Raw genomic sequence first — 17,440 nt, 5'->3', positions numbered from 1 at the left:
TGAGACTGGAGTTTCTTCTTTCTGGAACATCCAGAAGGCCAGTATCACTAGATCAAAAAGTGGGGGACTAAGTTATTGATTGGTTGTTGTCCTTCCTTCCTGAAGAGGACCAAAATGACATCAGAATGTTGGGGTTAGAGTACTATGTGTCCAACTGCATTGCTCAAACCAATATTATCTCAGAAGGCTCCAATACAGGTCAGGTACAAATGGTCCGCAAGAACATTTGGAGGGGAGATATCTCTAAATTTGTGCATCTTGAGTTTCTTTTGAGCTACTGCAATTCTGCTTCCCTCATAACATACAACACTTTCTTTAAAGTGAGCCCATCATGCTGGAAGATCCTGTCCCAATATCTCCTATGTCTCATAACTGATTCCAAAGTTCTTCAGAGAATTAAGAGCAAGTTATAAGAAGACTTTCTGAAGTTATAAGAAGGTTTTGAATATCAAACAGAGGATTTTGTATTTGATCCTAAAGATAATAGGAAATCACTGGAGTTTATTGAATGGGGGTAACATAGTTGGACCTGCACTCTAGGAACAACCCGATTAGGTTATTGCAGTAATCAGGACAGGAAGCAATGAGGGTCTGCATTAAATTAGTAGCAGTGTCATAGAAGAAAGGAGGGGGGGGGGCATATTCAAAAAATGTTGCAAAAGTGCAATCAGCAGGCCTTAGCATCAGTTTTAGATGATTTTCCTCTGTTATGCACAGAATAGAAAAAAATAGAAAGGAAAGGAGATGACTGATATAAGGCCTTATATTTCTCAGAGAGAGGGTTAATATATTGTAAGAACCTCCTGAATGGCTTAAAATCAGAATAAAAACTATAAAATAAGATCTTATTAAATCAAGATTAGAAGCAAAATTGCCTAAGGAACAATTCAAGTAGATAAGCAAGAGAATTAACAACACTGAAAGAATTGAAAATTCTCAGTTAAAAAAAAAAAAAAAAGAAGTCTCTCTGGGTAGTTTTAGGCAAATTATTTTCCTTTGCCTAATAGACAAAAATTTGGTGTAAAAACACATCAAAAACAATAGGGAAATAAATGATGATGGGGGGATGGGGTAAGGGAGATTAAGAGGAAGAATAGCAAACTTCCTCATTCTAAAGAATTGATTAAATGGGGGGGAAAAAAGCTAGATTCTCCATTGATTGGAGAATAATGATAAATTTTGCTTGCACTGTAAGAAATGACAAAAGAGGTAAAGGTAAAGAATCCTAGGTAGTATGAACAGCAGTGTAAATCAAGTAGAACCAAGAAAAGCATTATACAAATACAATACTATAAAGAAAATAACTTGGAAAGACTTGATTCTGTTCAATGTAATAACCAACCATGTCTTTAGAGGATCAGTAATGAAGCATTATCCAGTTCCGGACAGAAAAGTGATGAATTCAAGGCAAACAAAGAAACATGTATTTTTGAACATAGCTTTTATGTGTATTTGACTTTCTTGTCGGTGCAAAGTTGGTTTTTTTCCCGTTTCGCTAGGCATTTTTTAAGTGAAGAGGAGTTTAGGAAGGGAGAGTCTATAGAGTTGCCAAAAAAAAAGTAGATCATCAAAACATTTTTGTTTTAGTAAACAGAAAAGAACCAAAAGAATTTTAGAAAGAAGCACCAACAAGCAAGACAGTTTTGAAAATAATGTTATGTATTTTTTAAAAAAGCAATATGAAATGGAGATCAATGGTTTCACATAATATCCTTTTGTTGTATTTTGCTGTATCTGTGAAGATGCTCTTTTTGCAAATTCAAAATGAAAAATTAAAATTGGATAAAAATGAGGGGCTCAAAGATTTAAAGAGGATGATAAAGAATGTCATAGGAAAAGAGGGTCATAATAAAAAATATCATAGCAAAGCATTTATTTCTTCTTTTTTAATGATGCTTCAAAGCAAAAAAAGGCTAAAGTCTTTTTTTTAAGCTTCAGAGTAGGAAAAGGTTGAGTTGTTATAGAATCATACACAATATCTAATGGGGATTAAATGATTATATCCATTCATATCTCCTATTTGGTTAAAAATATATTTGTCATTGATAGAGAGAATTCACAAACCAAATATTATTATTCTTTCACTATTAACAGGATGAGAATCAATGCCAAAACTGCAGATGTCTCCAAAGATGGATATTTCTTGGACTTTCTTTTCATATTTTCACAGATTTAGAACTAGAAGGGAGTTCAAAGGTCCTCTATTCCAATACCCTCATTTTATAAATGAAGAAATTGAGTCCAGGATGACTAGACTAAAGTTAAAAGGTAAATGGAAGAACTGATATTTCATTGATCAGTCTCAATTGATGTTTGTATAATGGCTCTTCTAGGATGGCTTTATTAAATGTCACCTGATTTAACATTCCCCTGACAAATTTTCAAACAAATTCATAAGCTTCTACAGCTTGTAGCCAGGTTAAATTGTAATGGCATTGCTAGATTTAGGATTTTCATTCTAGAAAGGAAAAGATTTCGTTTTGTAAATTTCCTTGAGTTTTATAGCAATCCTTTTCAACATATTTTCTAAATTGTCATCTGATTCCTACCAGGTCATCGTGTGGTGATCAATGGAGTGACCAATTATTATTTTAGTGAACTGATGAGAAAGAAGGCTTTTTTCTTCTTGGAGGAGAGATAGTAGTTTATGAGTGAAAACCAAATATGTGCTATCAGATATGGTAAATTTGTAAATTTATTCTTAAATTCATTTTTTTGTTGCAAGAGAGAATTCTAGTGGGGAAGGAGGCACTAAGAAGTTACAGTGATATAAAAAAGAATATAAGATGCAACCAAAACATTACACATGTGTTATCTCCTATGTTAGAATGAGTTCTCTAAGAGCAGGAACTGTCTTCCTTTTCTTTATATCTCCTGCACATTAAGCCTAATGCTTTACATATAGTAAACGCTTAACAAATGCTTCATTCATTCATTTATTCTTTCATTCACTCATTCATTCAAATTTGATCTTACATACTTACTAGCTAAGTAAGTGGGTTAAGTCATATAACTTCTGTCTTTCTCCATTTTGCTCATCTATAAAATCTAGTTAATAAAAGGACCTGTTCCCACAGTTGTTAGGACGATAAATTAGGTAATATTTGTGAAGCACTTCATAAATCTTAAAACACCATATAAATGCAATTGTTATTACAATCAGTAATTGAAACACGGGGAGGTTAAGGGAACGGACCAAAGTCAATACCTCAGGCAGGATTTAAATCCAGATTCTATGGATAATGGGCCAGAGGCCTTTCCACTCCACTCCACTGATTCCTATCATGTTGGATTGATAAACAGTGCCCAAATCTACTTTATGAGTAAAAGGGACAAGCTGAGGGGGGAGGAGGGGAAGGGAGGAGAAAGTTTGCTCAGTAGAATTATTATGACTAGCAAAGAATTAGCACTCTTCAAAATAATACATTGGGGCAGCTAGATGGAGCAGTGGATAGAGCACCAGCCCTAAACTCAGGAGGACCTGAGTTCAAATCTGGCCTCAGACACTTAACACTTCCTAGCTGTGTGAACCTGGGCAAGTCTTAACCCCAATTGCCTCAGCAAAAAAAAGAAAAGAAAAAGTAATATGTTGAAGAAAACACTAAAGCAAATTTATTTTGTACAGTGGTCAAATCTTATTTTTTCATTGTTCTCAAGTAAAAATAATTACAATAAACTCTCAAGATCTTATTCCACTGAATGAATTCATAGGATATATGCATGTACATATATACATATATATATGTATGTGTATATGCATATATATACTTTTGTGAAAATGAAATCTTGATTGATTTTTAATGTGTTAATATCTTTTCATTTGCTCAACACTGAAGCAGCTATAATCTTATCACGTTTCAGAATGATTTTGTATATCAATAAATAATGCATAGCCCATTTGAATTGTTTTATTGAAGGGAGAAATATTATGTGATAGAAGTCTACTGAAAAAGCAAGATAAAAGGAAAAGTAGAAAATATCAATACAATATCCTAGGCCAATTTCAGGAATTTTAAGCACAAGAGCCTCTAAATGAATGCTTACATAATCACAACTGTAAATGCAAAAAAAATTTTTAAAAAGAATATTTTTTTAAAAATCTAGTTGTAGAATATGCTAAAGATGAATATAACTATAATCTGAAAATTGTCTTATTTAGTTTAAAGCAATGTAAAACATTCAAGAAAGAAAAGAAAATTGCAAATTCATTATAGTAAATTACTTCTATGTTCTCTGCCAGTTAAGAAATTCATAAGATTTTAACTGCGACAGAGACAGTGGATAAATTCTTAATATTTAAGCAAATAAAATACATTGACTAGCCCAGTGTTTTTAAATGAAGCAGCACATTATGGAGAAAAAACACTACTAATAAGTATATGGGTTTGGAATCATATCATTGCCACTTCTCTCCCTCTTTGACTGGAGCCAACTTGTTTACTTTAGCTATGCCTACTCTATAAGGATGAGATCTCCTCAGATTGGATATATCACATTGCTACAACTCGCTGTCCAAGTTCTAGGATAAGCCTCATGTTATACATCCACTACTCACAACCCTAACTCTTGAGATGCCACTGGAATGCTTCCTATTCAACTAAATCAGTCAAAATTAAGCACTCAACTCACTTTATATAACTTTTATTGTTTTCAAATAACAAGCATTTATTTTCCCTCCTATCTCCTCTCAATTATAAAGAAACTTTATAACAAATTTATATGGTAAGATAAAATAAATATCCATAGCAGCCATGTCCAAAAATGTATCTCATTTAGTATATGTTGAAAATAGGTTTCATCCATCCTTTGGAATCATCATTGGTCATTGCATTAATCAAAACTTAAGTCTTTGTTTTTTGTTATCATTACTCTATAAACTGTTTTTCTGGTTCTGTTCACTTATCTGAAACTATCCATTGTATCAATTTTGCCAGTGCAATAATATTAACTCAATCCTAAAAAATTTACTAAAAAAGAAATCAAAAGTAAGATTAATCATAATAGATCACCCATAAACATGGACATCCCACCAATGTATATAGTGTCTTTAGAGAAAAGTAGGCACAAAATAAGGAGGCTTATGATTAAGAAAATTTTACTACCCTTGTCGATTTTTATGTCCTTGATATGCCAAAGAAATAGTCTGTTCAAATCTTCATCTTTTAGATAGGGCTACTCTTCTGGGTGCTTTTCTACAAGTGAAGTCACTTTTCTGCAGGTTAACAGTCTTGGACCAATGAAGTTGTTAAGTTCTTTTAGTGAAAGTAGAGACTCTAAGCCTAGAGTCTTCAGAGCTATTCCAAGATTCTCCTATGAATGGACTTTGAAGGAGCATAAGCTCTTTCAGCAAAACAGTGGCCCAAAGTCTTGCATCTGTGGAGCTATACAGTTCTACTCACTGGGCTTTCCTGTCTCAGGTTATAGGGCTTTCCTGTCTCAGGTTATAGGCAGCAATCACACTCATCTACTACTTTTCCAGGGAATGCCTTCTTTCACATTCCCAAGCCATCTTCACCTGATGAAATCTTATCTACCTTCCAAATATTATATCACTTATTCATTAAACTTTTTGACACCCACAAGAAGGCATGAATCATCTTCTTCCTTAGTGTCCAAAGTATTTTTTCAGAACAGTGGAAACTTTTATTTACTTTGAAACAGGCTCAGTTGCCATTACTGATAACCACTTGGAATCTTGGGTTTGGCATATTTTGGACCTTTGTGACTTAGGAACTTTTAATCCAAAATGATAAAGAATTCCCTAATTCACTGTAGAGCCAGAATTCAGTGGATATGTCTCCCCGATTTCCTCTTATATAGTTTTTGGACTATTTTGAGCTGGTTCCAGAAGGAACTGCAAGCTGTACAAACACATGGCTTAGTTTATTTGTGTTTGTTCTTTTCTGATTTTAACCAAACAAATATCCCACAGCGGATGTGTCTAGGGCTGATGGTAGCCTTATGAGTCACCACAAGTCTAGAAAGCTGTGGTAGTGAAAGGAGCAGGAGCTGGTGGCAGGGATACATCTAAAGGTAGAGAGACACACCCAGAATGTACAAGAATGTGCAAAAATTCATCTAAGGAAAGAAATTCAGGGATCATGACCTTTGATGTATCAGGAAAAGAGGCCAATAGAATAAAGATCAAACTTAACTGTCTGCTCAGAGAATGCTGAGGTAAATGGCCAAGAAGTAGCCTTTCAAAGTGTTTTTGACTCAACGAGGCTTAACTATCAGACTCCCAGCAAAAATTAATTTTAAAGATTTTGAATACATATATTCAAAAAACTTTTTTATACATACACACATACAATACAAGCATAAATGTCCTGTTGTTTACCTGATTCATGATGTACATCACAGTATCTCTTACTTTCTTCTTTGGGGAGACCCAGAGATGACTTTTACTATAACTAGCATTGTTCTCTGCACAAGAAGATTTGTTATTGAGCTGAGGAATGTGAGAATGGGGAACTTACTCTTTCAAAGAAAAAGTCATACTTCCTCAAGAATGAACACAATCCCCAAACCACAATGGTCAAATACTGAACAGGGCAGAGTGAGTGCCTAAGCCTCTATAGGAACCAGCTTCATTTTCTGTCAGAACAAGACTCATGAAATTTATTTTATTCTGCTTCATTTTATAATTATATGTATACTTTTTTATCTACCCTACAAGACCAAAAAATCCCTTATGCTCAGAAACTATGTCACATCATAAAAATAACAAAAAGAAGGGTATATGAACTATATGCTATATGAAAGGGGCAATGCTAGATCCTAGAAATATAAGAGAAAACAAAAAAAATATCCCTACCCTCATAGAACTTACATTCCACTGAGAGAACAGAATACAGATAAGAAAATGCAAGATAATCTCTAAGCACCTCAACAACTAGGAGAAAAGGGAAAGATTTCCTGTAGAAGGTGACTGACCCACGAAGTAAGTTACAGATTTTAAAGAGGTAGAGTTGGGATTAAAGTGATCTGAAAACATAGGAGATAACCCAAACAAAGGCATAAAGACACATCATAACTGGAACTCTGAGTTGAGGAAACAAAAAGGAAGTTACTTTCCAGAATGAAGTGTTTATAAAGAGGGCAATATGAAATAAGTTTAGGAAAGGAGGCAGAAGCCAGATGTTAAATACCAAGCTGATGAGCATATATTTTAAACTAGTGGCAAGAGGAAGATACTTTAGAATTTCTTTTTGGTGATGTGCTTTAAAAAAAATTAATGTTTTATTTTTCCCAATTACATGTAAACAATTTTCTAAATATTCACTTCTTAAAATATTGAGTTTTCGATTCTTTCTCTCCCCCTCAGCCCTCCTTGAGAAGGCAGTTTGATATAGATTATATACATGTATGTATGTATAGTCATGAAAAATGTATTTAAATATTGGTACTAAAAACTGTTGAGCAGAACTTGAGTGTAAACACATGCCTCAGTGTTCGTAACAGTTCATAACAGAAAAGAAATCTCATGAATGCAATTCACTTTAAAATTAGGTCAAATTTGCACTTTAGGAAAATAATTTTCATAATTGTGTGGATTATTTAAAGGGGTAGGGAGTAGAAAGACAATTATGAGGTTATTACAATAAATTAAAGAAGATGAGGGCCTGAACTAATGCATATAGAGGGAGAAGGGGCAGATAGAAGAAATGGTGTGGAGTTAAAATTGACGAATCTTGGGAACATCTGAGTAGGAAGAAGGAAGGATGAACCTGATGATTCTGAAGGAGCAGACCTGGCTGTTTAGAAGGACAGTAGGGTCTTCCATAAAAATAGTGAAATTTGGAGGATAGGACTTATATATAACACAGTGAGATGAGTCTAAGATCCCCAAAACAAAAATAAATTTCCAGATGAGTGAAGGAGTACTAATTAGTCCCTATAGGAAGCAGGCATATCCCTGTGATGGAGGAGCATGCTCATACAAAAGCAGGAGCATGCTTTTAACAATACCCCACCCATGTATCACCCAGTCTCCTCTCTGTCATTCCTGATTGGTCAATATACTGCTAAAAAATATTTCCCTCTTTCTTTCTTCAAGTCCTCCTAAATATGCTCTCCCTCCCTTGTCATTTATCCCATGTTCAAAGATAGCAGAAAACTCCTCCTATGGGGGTGTTGGTTAATATACAATTAGTCTGTTAAGAATACTCATTTCCCTGAATGTAAACTGTTTGCATTTTTTGTTTTTCTTCCCAGGTTATTTTTATCTTCTGAATCCAATTCTCCCTGTGCAACAAGAAAACTGGTTCTGCATACATACAGTATATCTAGGATATACTACGACATATATAGGACTGCTTGCCATCTAGGGGAGGGGGTGGAGGGTGGGAGGGAAAAATCAGAACAGAAGTGAGTACAAGGGACAATGTTGTAAAAAAAAAAATTATCCTGGCATGGGTTCTGTCAATAAAAAGGTATTATAAAAACAAATAAAATAAAATATATACATTAAAAAAAAAAAGAATACTCATTTCCCATTTGCCTTTGCTAGTTTGAGCCAGATCAGGTTTTATAATAAGACTGTGGTTGGAAAGGATACATACACCCATTTTTGATAGGTTGGATCCACCTATTAAGAAACTTTATTAATTATTATCACAATTCTCAGAATTATATCTCTCTCTAGAAAATAAACTCTTTTGTTACCCTGTCCTGCAATCCATCTATCACAAGAGGGAAGATAAAAAGGTTGTTTGGGACATGCTAAATTTGTGAATAATTTAGAGATATCCAGATAGAGATTATTAATAGGTAGTTGGTAATGTGAAGTTGGAGCTTGGAGAGAGATATGGGACTATTAATATAAATACAATAAAGATGTATGTATATATACATACATATGCATGCATATGTGTAATACATATACAAGTGTTTAACATGATTATACCCATATATATATATATATATATATTTGAAAATCTTTTGCATAGTGATAATTGAATTCATGGGAGCTGATGAGATCAGTAGAAAGAAATGTACAGAGAAAGAAGAGGGCCCAGGAAAGAACTTTGAGGGAATATCCAAAATTCAGAAGTGACAAATGGATGATGATCCAGAGTGACCAAAAGAAGGGGTCAATCATATAGGAGGAAAATCTAAAGTGGGCAGTATCATGGAAGCTAAGAAAGGAAATAGCATCCAGGAAGAAAAAGGGGACAAGTAAGTATCGAAAGTCACAAAGAAGTCAAAAAGGATGTGGACTGAAAAAAGGACTCTTTTTTAAAAGCTTTTTATTTTTCAAAACATATACATAAATAATTCTGCAACATTTGCCCTTGAAAAACCTTATGGTCCAGTTTTCCCCTCCTTCTCCCATCCCTCTCCCCTAGATGGCAAGTAGTCTAATATATGTTAAAAAATGGTAGAAATATATGTTAAATCCAATATATACATATATAATTATATAATTATCTTGCTGAACAAGAAAAATCAAATTAAACCAGAAAACAAAATGCAAGCAAACAACAACAAAAAGAACAAGAGTGCTATGTTGTGAACCACACTCAGTTGTGTGACTGTGTGTGAACCACAGTCCTCTCTCTGTGTGTAGATGGCTCTTTTTATCACAAGACCATTGGAAGTGGTCTGAATCATCTTATTGTTGAAGAGAGCCATGCCCATCAGAATTGATCATTGTATAATATTGATGTTGCTATGTATAATGATCTCCTGGTTCTGCTCATTTCACTCAGCATCAGTTCATGTCTCTCCAGGTCTCTCTGAAATCATTCTGCTTATCGCTTCTTATAGAACAATAATATAAGGAATCTATTTTACCAATAAATTCTCATTATACTGCTGAGCACACAGGAAACTCAGTAAGCATTCACTGAACTGAATTTGTATTCAAAGTTGGTCTTGTGATTGCTACAGGTACAAATTGGTTGAACAGAGCCACGTGTCTGTCTTAACGCTGTTGTAGAGAGAGGCAGCCAAGAGCAACAAGCAATTCTGATTCTTAATTTCACAGTCTGTATAATTCCTTTGTTCTGCTGTGTTCGAACGACGGATTTGTTTGTCTGCTTTCCCGGATGCCCAGCAGTCTATAACAATGCCACATCATTTGTTTAGGCTCCCTGCAGTATTCCCTTATTTTGGAAGCAGTGTGGTATAAGTGAAATGAACAGAGAATTGAGATTCATGTTAGCAAGACTCTGAGGACATGTTCTTCTTTTACATATATATTCCAAAAGGCTTCTAAGCTTTAGGGAAATTGGAATTTGGCATGGATTTTTTTTCCAAAAACTCTCACTTGTAAAGGTACTTCTTTGAAAACAGAAGTGTAAATTTACTAACTGCACAGAAATGAAATATATATTACTCATATTGCTTTTAAAGAAAATGCAGATCAATATTTATCACAATAAGAATGAACTCAATCGGGTAACTGTTGGGATGCAAGGGGATCCTAAAAACGTTGGGTTCAGTGCCTCAAAAGAATTTGCAAGCTCAGTCCCATCCCCAAGTCAAGGGGCAAAGTTTATTATAATTGTAACACCAATTAAAGTGCACTAAATTCCAAAAGAATCAGTCATGGATATGCTAATTTTATGGCTTACAAATTGAGTTATGGAGTTGTCTGGTTCTGAAACAGATGTAGTACTCATAGTTCTCTGAGCAGAATATACAGGGGGGAGCTTCCTTCCGGAGGTTTGTTTTTAGGCTGAAACATCACTAGGTCAAGTGGCAGACACTTAATTTTGTTCTGTACCAGCATTAATTTTAAATACCTCTTTATTGCTACTCATTTGTTTTAATAGTCCCATTGTCACTGACCAACAGGCTGCTATCTACAGCTAACAACATGTGTACTTAGCATCTTGGTCAGGAGAGCGTAGAGGAAGAAATATCATTTCTAACTATATCACTTTCAAGGCCAAGTGGTCTTGGGATTATTGCTACATCCTTAACTATTTGGCATCAGAGATTTAGCTTTGGCCACTTCTAATATGAAATCACACAGATATACCCATCAGGCAGAAAATGCAGATACACAAAAGGAAGGTGAATATTACTAAAGTTCAATGGGGAAAATAATAATTGTCAATAACAAATGATAATAAAAACACTTTATGTAACACACTAAAGTTTTCAAAATATTTTACAAATATTAGTACATTTAATCTTCACCTGAATCAACTTGACAGATAGATACCATTAGTAGTCCCATTTTTACAGATGAGGGAACTGAGGAAACTCTGGACAAATCACTTAACCTCAATCTACTTCAATTTCCTCAACTATAAAATGGAGATAATAATAGCACCTACCTCCCAGAGTTGTTGTGAGGATTAACTGAGACAACATTTGTAAAGTTTCTTCACATGCTTTAAAACAATATATAAATGGGGACTTCCCAGGGCAGAGCCAAGATGGCAGAGATGACACAGAACCCACAAATATTGGAAGTACAACAAATTACCAGCAGAAGATAATTTCAAAGATCACCAGAAAAGGTCTGTTTCAATTGGAAAGGGAGGGAGGCAGACAAGCACAAACACCAGTACAGACAGTGCAGAGTCCTGGGGCAGTGCAGTCCCCACCTGGCAGAGAATCTATAGGGAGGAAACAGGCCAGAAAAGGTCTGTTTCAATTAAAAATGAAAAGGAGGTAGCCAAGCACAAGACTAAGCACAAACACCAATACAGACAGAATAGAGGCCCAGGGTAGTACGGTCCCCACCTGGCAGAGAATCTAGGGGAAAGAAACAGACCAGAAAAGGTCCGTTTCAATCTGAAATGGGAGGGAGGCAGTAAAGCACAAGCAGCTGAGTACAAAATCCAGCACAGACAGTGCAGAATCCCAGGACAATGTGAACTCCACTGGCAGTTTGGACTCCACCATGTGGACTTAAGGAGTTCTACCAAATTCCTTTTATGACACAGACATGGTACTGATATCTAAACCAGGTAGACGGAAAACAGAGAAAGAAAATTATAGACCAATCTCCCTAATGAATATTGATGCTAGAATCTTAAATAAAATATTAGCAAAAAGGTTACAGAAAATCATCCCCAGGATAATACACCATGACCAAGTAGGATTTATACCAGGAATACAGGGCTGGTTCAATATTAGGAAAACTATTAGCATAACTGACTATATCAATAGCCAAATTAACAAAAACCATATGATCATCTCAATAGATGCAGAAAAAGCATTTGATAAAATCCAACACCCATTCCGATTGAAAACACTTGAGAATATAAGTATAAATAGACTTTTCCTTAAAATAGTCAGGAGCATCTACTTAAAACCATCAGCAAGCATCCTATGTAATGGGGATAAGCTGGAACCATTCCCAATAAGATCAGGATTGAAACAAGGTTGCCCACTATCATCATTACTATTCAATATTGTATTAGAAATGCTAGTTTCAGCAATAAGAGTTGAGAAAAAGATTAAAGGAATTAGAGTAGGTAATGAGGAAACCAAATTATCATTCTTTGCAGATGATATTATGGTATACTTAGAGAATCCCAGCATTCTACTAAAAAGCTATTAGAAATAATCCACAGCTTTAGCAAAGTTGCAGGATACAAAATAAATCCATATAAATCCTCAGCATTTTTATACATCACCAACAAAATCCAACAGCAAGAGATATAAAGAGAAATTCCATTTAAAATAACTGTCGATAGCATAAAATATTTGGGAACTACCAAAAGAAAAGTCAGGAACTATATGAGCAAAACTACAAAACACTTTCCACAGAAATAAAGTCAGATATAAAGAATTGGAAAAATATTAAGTGCTCTTGGATAGGCCGAGCAAATATTATAAAGATGACAATACTACCTAAACTAATCTATTTATTTAGTGCTATACCAATCAGAGTCCCAAGAAACTATTTTAATGACTTAGGAAAAATAACAACAAAATTCATATGGAAGAACAAAAGGTCAAGAATTTCGAGGGAACTAATGAAAAGAAAAAATTAAATGAAGGTGGTCTAGCTGTACCTGATCTAAAACTATGTTATAAAGCAGGGGTCACCAAAACCCTTGGTGACCCCTTTGGTATTGGCTAAGAAATAGCCAATAGTAGATCAGTGGAAAAGGTTAGGTTCACAGGAATATATACAGCCAATAACTATAGCAATCTAGTGTTTGGCAAACCCAAAGATCCCAACTTTGGAAATAAGAATTCACTATTTGACAAAATCTACTGGGAAAACTGGAAATTAGTATAGCAGAACCCACATGGGTGGACCCACACTTACCACTGTACACCAAGATAAGATCAAAATGGGTCCATGATTTAGACATAAAGAATGAGATTATAAATAAATTAGAAGAACATAGGATAGTTTCTCTCTCAGACTTGTGTAGAAGGAAGGAATTTGTGAACAAAGAAGAACTAGAGATCATCATTGATCACAAAATTTTGATTATATCAAGTTTAAAAGCTTTTGTACAAAAAAACTAATGCAGACGATTAGAAGGGAATCAATAAATTGGGAAAACATTTTTACAGGTAAAGGTTCTGATAAAGGCCTCATTTCCAAAATATATAGAGAATTGACTCTATAAGAAATCAAGCCATTCTCCAATTGATAAATGGTCAAAGGATATGAACAGACAATTTTCAGATGATGAAATTGAAACTATTTCACTCATATGAAAGGGTGTTCCAAATCACTGTTGATCAGAGAAATGCAAATTAAGACATCTCTGAGATACCATTACACACCTGTCAGATTGGCTAAGATGACAGGAAAAGATAATGATGAATGTTGGTGGGGATGCGGGAAAACTGGGACACTGATGCATTATTGGTGGAGTTGTGAATGAATCCAACCATTCTGAAGAGCAATCTGGAACTATGCTCAAAGAGTTATCAAACTGTGCATACCAATTGATCCAGCACTGTTACTACTGGGCTTATATCCCAAAGAGGTATTAAATAAGGGAAAGGGACTCACATGTTTAAAAATGTTTGTGGCAGCCCTTTTCTTAGTGGCTAGAAACCGGAAATTGAATGGATGCCCATCAATTGGAGAATGGCTGGATAAATTGTGGTATATGAATGTAATGGAATATTATTGTTCTGTAAGAAATGACCAGCAGGATGAATACAGAGAGGCTTGGAGAGGCTTACATGAATTGATGCTAAGTGAAATGAGTAGAACTAGAACATAATTATATACTTCAACAACAATACTATATGAGGATCAATTCTAATGGAAGTGGATATCTTGGGCAGTGAGATGATCCAATTCAGTTCCAATTGATCAGTGATGAACAGAACCAGCTACACCCAAAGAAAGAACACTGGGAAATAAATGTGGACTGCTTGCATTTTTGTTTTTCTTCCCAGGTTATTTTAACCTTTCTAAATCCGATTTTTCTTGTGTAACAGGAGAACTGTATACATATGTACACATATATTGTATTTAAGATATACTTTAACATGCTTAACATGTATGAGACTGCCATCTAGGGGAGGGGATGGAGGGAATGAAGGGAAAAGTTGGAACAGAAGTGATTGCAAGGGACAATGTTGAAAAATTGCCCATGCATATGTTCTGTCAATAAAAAACTATAATAAAAAAAAGAAATAAAATTCTTTAATTAAAAAAAAACATATAAATGGTACTTATCATTTGTAAATCATAAAACAGCGTTAATATGTCAGTTTGAATCATACAGAGCTTTAGGTTGATTACAGCTTAAAAGGCAACTGTGACCAATTTATACAGGATGCAGAAGGCAAGAGATCTGAGAACAGAGAAGAGAAAATATCTGCCTGCTTAGGGGAACTTATGCTTTTCCAATGACAGGACTTGGAGAGTCATATAGCTTATATCTTATGGTGGGAGAAACATTCTTGGACTATCAAGTTTTTGCCAAAAGGAAAGAAATTTAATTGGATATATTCACCACTTACTCAAACAAGATGGAGAGCTAGAGATCAGAGACTAGCAATTTAGCTGCCTGGGAGCAAAGTTAATGCCAGATGCTGTCCTGCTTATATAGACCATGATAAATCAGAAAGGAAAAAGAGAACTCTGAATTCCTTCAGATATTACCATGAAGCTGAATCCACAGGTTGGGAATGAAGATAGAATGCAAGGTAGATTTGTAAGTGAAAAAGCTCTGTTAAGTTTGTTTATCTTTAACTCTTCAGTCCTGGAACAAGGAATCTAAACTTCAGGGATTTTGCCTTTCCTAATACTTCAGGATTGGCACAGGAACTGGTTTTGTCATAGGGAAAATACATCCTTTTCATTGGTTTATTACTAATCTTCTGATTAAATTATGTTACAAAAGGCATTGAGAAGCAATGTAGCAAAGTGATTAGAAAGTTGCCCTTCAGTCAGTGAAATGTGGTTTCAAATCCTTTTTCTGATATATTAGGGCAGTATGAACCTAACTAGGCAAGTAACTAATCTTTCAGGACTCCAGAAAATTCTCTAACACCTTTTAGCCACAACAATTGAGTATCTGTACTGATAGTTTTCTCACTATTAGTTCCCTATGTTGATGAAATCACACATCTGGAACAAGAAAAAAAATCTTCTAAGTGACCTTCCATGACATGTATTATGGACCAGATGAAGAGGAGTTTTTCTAAGCAGTTTTGAGGTTCAAGCCATAGTGTTCAATTAGATGATGCAAAACCTAGACTAATGCAAGAGTGTTGACACTACTCATAAAGGAGGAAAGCAGAGGGCTGAAGGGCAGCCAGCTAAATTTCAAGAATCTGAAAGAAGCACAGAGAATTTGGCAGATAGTCTATAGTATCTTTTAATATTGAGTGGTATGTATAATAAATGATGCTGGGTGACAGCCACATCCCCAGATCCTGACAGCTGTGTAAAACCAGGTACTAGTATGAGTACCTTCTACCTCTCACATGAATATGAGTTATCATTATTCTTTCCCTTTCTTCTATGAATAATGGGAAAGGTTTTGTTTTGTTTTTTTAAATCTCCCTTGCTTGCTCCCTGAAATCAACAAATAGGTCTTCTTTAGGTTTTAAAAGAAATTTTACTGCTAACACAACATGGAAACATACAAGTTTAAAACAACAAGCTACAAAAAGATAACTCTTAAAAGTTAACACTGGTATTCCATGTCAAAGTAGGGAAATCTGGCACTAACCTTGTTCTAAGCCCCAAATAATACAGCCCCTTCGTTCCCCTTTCAGAAGTTAATCTCACATCCTACTTTTTCAAGAAAATCCAGGCCACACATTTCAGGCTCTCTCATCTCTACTATATACCTCAAAACTTCTGCACCTCTTCTTCAATCTTTTCTTTCTTTGCTATAGTTCCAGAAAATCAATAGTCTTTCCCCTTGCAAAGGCTAATTCTTCTGTCTCCTTTGTCCTATCCCTTCCAGTCTCCTTTGGAACTTTGATCAATCTCTCATCTTGAATTTCTCCCTACCTACTGGCGTTTTTCCCTGCTGCCTACAAACTTGTACAGATTATGATGGATAGTAACAACTAGCATTTATACAGCACTATGTGCCAAGCACTATACTAAGCACTTTACAAATATTATTTTGATCCCCACAATCTTATAAGATAAATAGATTTCTCCCATTCTTAGCAAACACTCCCTTGACCGTTTTCTACTCTACCATCCTATACCTCTTCTTCTTTTCATGGCCAAAATCCTAAAGTTATCTATACTCGTGGCCTCCATTTTCTTATCATTTACTTATTTCTTATCCCCTTAGAAACTAAACTAAATGAAATTTGCTTTCTCTAAAATTGCCTGTGACTTCTTTCATTGTTTAATCCCAATGAAGTCTCCATCTTCCATGATCTCTCTGCAGCTTTCAACACTATGGACCACCCTTTCTTCCAGCATTCTCTGACATCATCTTTTCCTAGACAAAATACATTTATTAAGCGCTTACTACATGTCAGGCATTGTGTAAAGCATTGAGAATACAAATAAATAAAAGACAGAATCTTACAATCTAATGGGTTACACACAAAAGAGGGCTGGGTAGAAGGAGTGGATGGGGAATGGGAGTCATAATGTTAGTGGAACTGAAATCAAGCAGAACTGATGTAAAATAAAGCTCATTGGAAAAATCTGAGACCTCTGTAAAGAGAAGCTTTGGGAGGAATTTATTGCTCCACCTTCCATCTGCTGGTTCATCATCTATCTCTCACTAAGGACAGGTTTCTTCCAAGGCATCTGTTCTGTACCAATCTCTTCTATTTTCCTACAGTTACAGTGATTTCTCATTTATTCCTATTTCTACACAAATAACTTTGATATAAAATCACACAACAAACATACACACATATATAACGTCCCCATTTTCATATATATGTGCATATATACCTACATACATATATATATATATATGTATATATGTGTGTGTGTGTGTGTATATGTTTATATAATCACTGGATTTGTGGCCAAGCTGTCACTTATTACCTGGGTGTCTTTGTG

Source organism: Sarcophilus harrisii, chromosome 2, assembly GCF_902635505.1.
Source record: "Sarcophilus harrisii chromosome 2, mSarHar1.11, whole genome shotgun sequence".
Classification (NCBI taxonomy): Eukaryota; Metazoa; Chordata; class Mammalia; order Dasyuromorphia; family Dasyuridae; genus Sarcophilus; species Sarcophilus harrisii.
Note: the sequence above shows the minus strand (reverse complement) of the source record.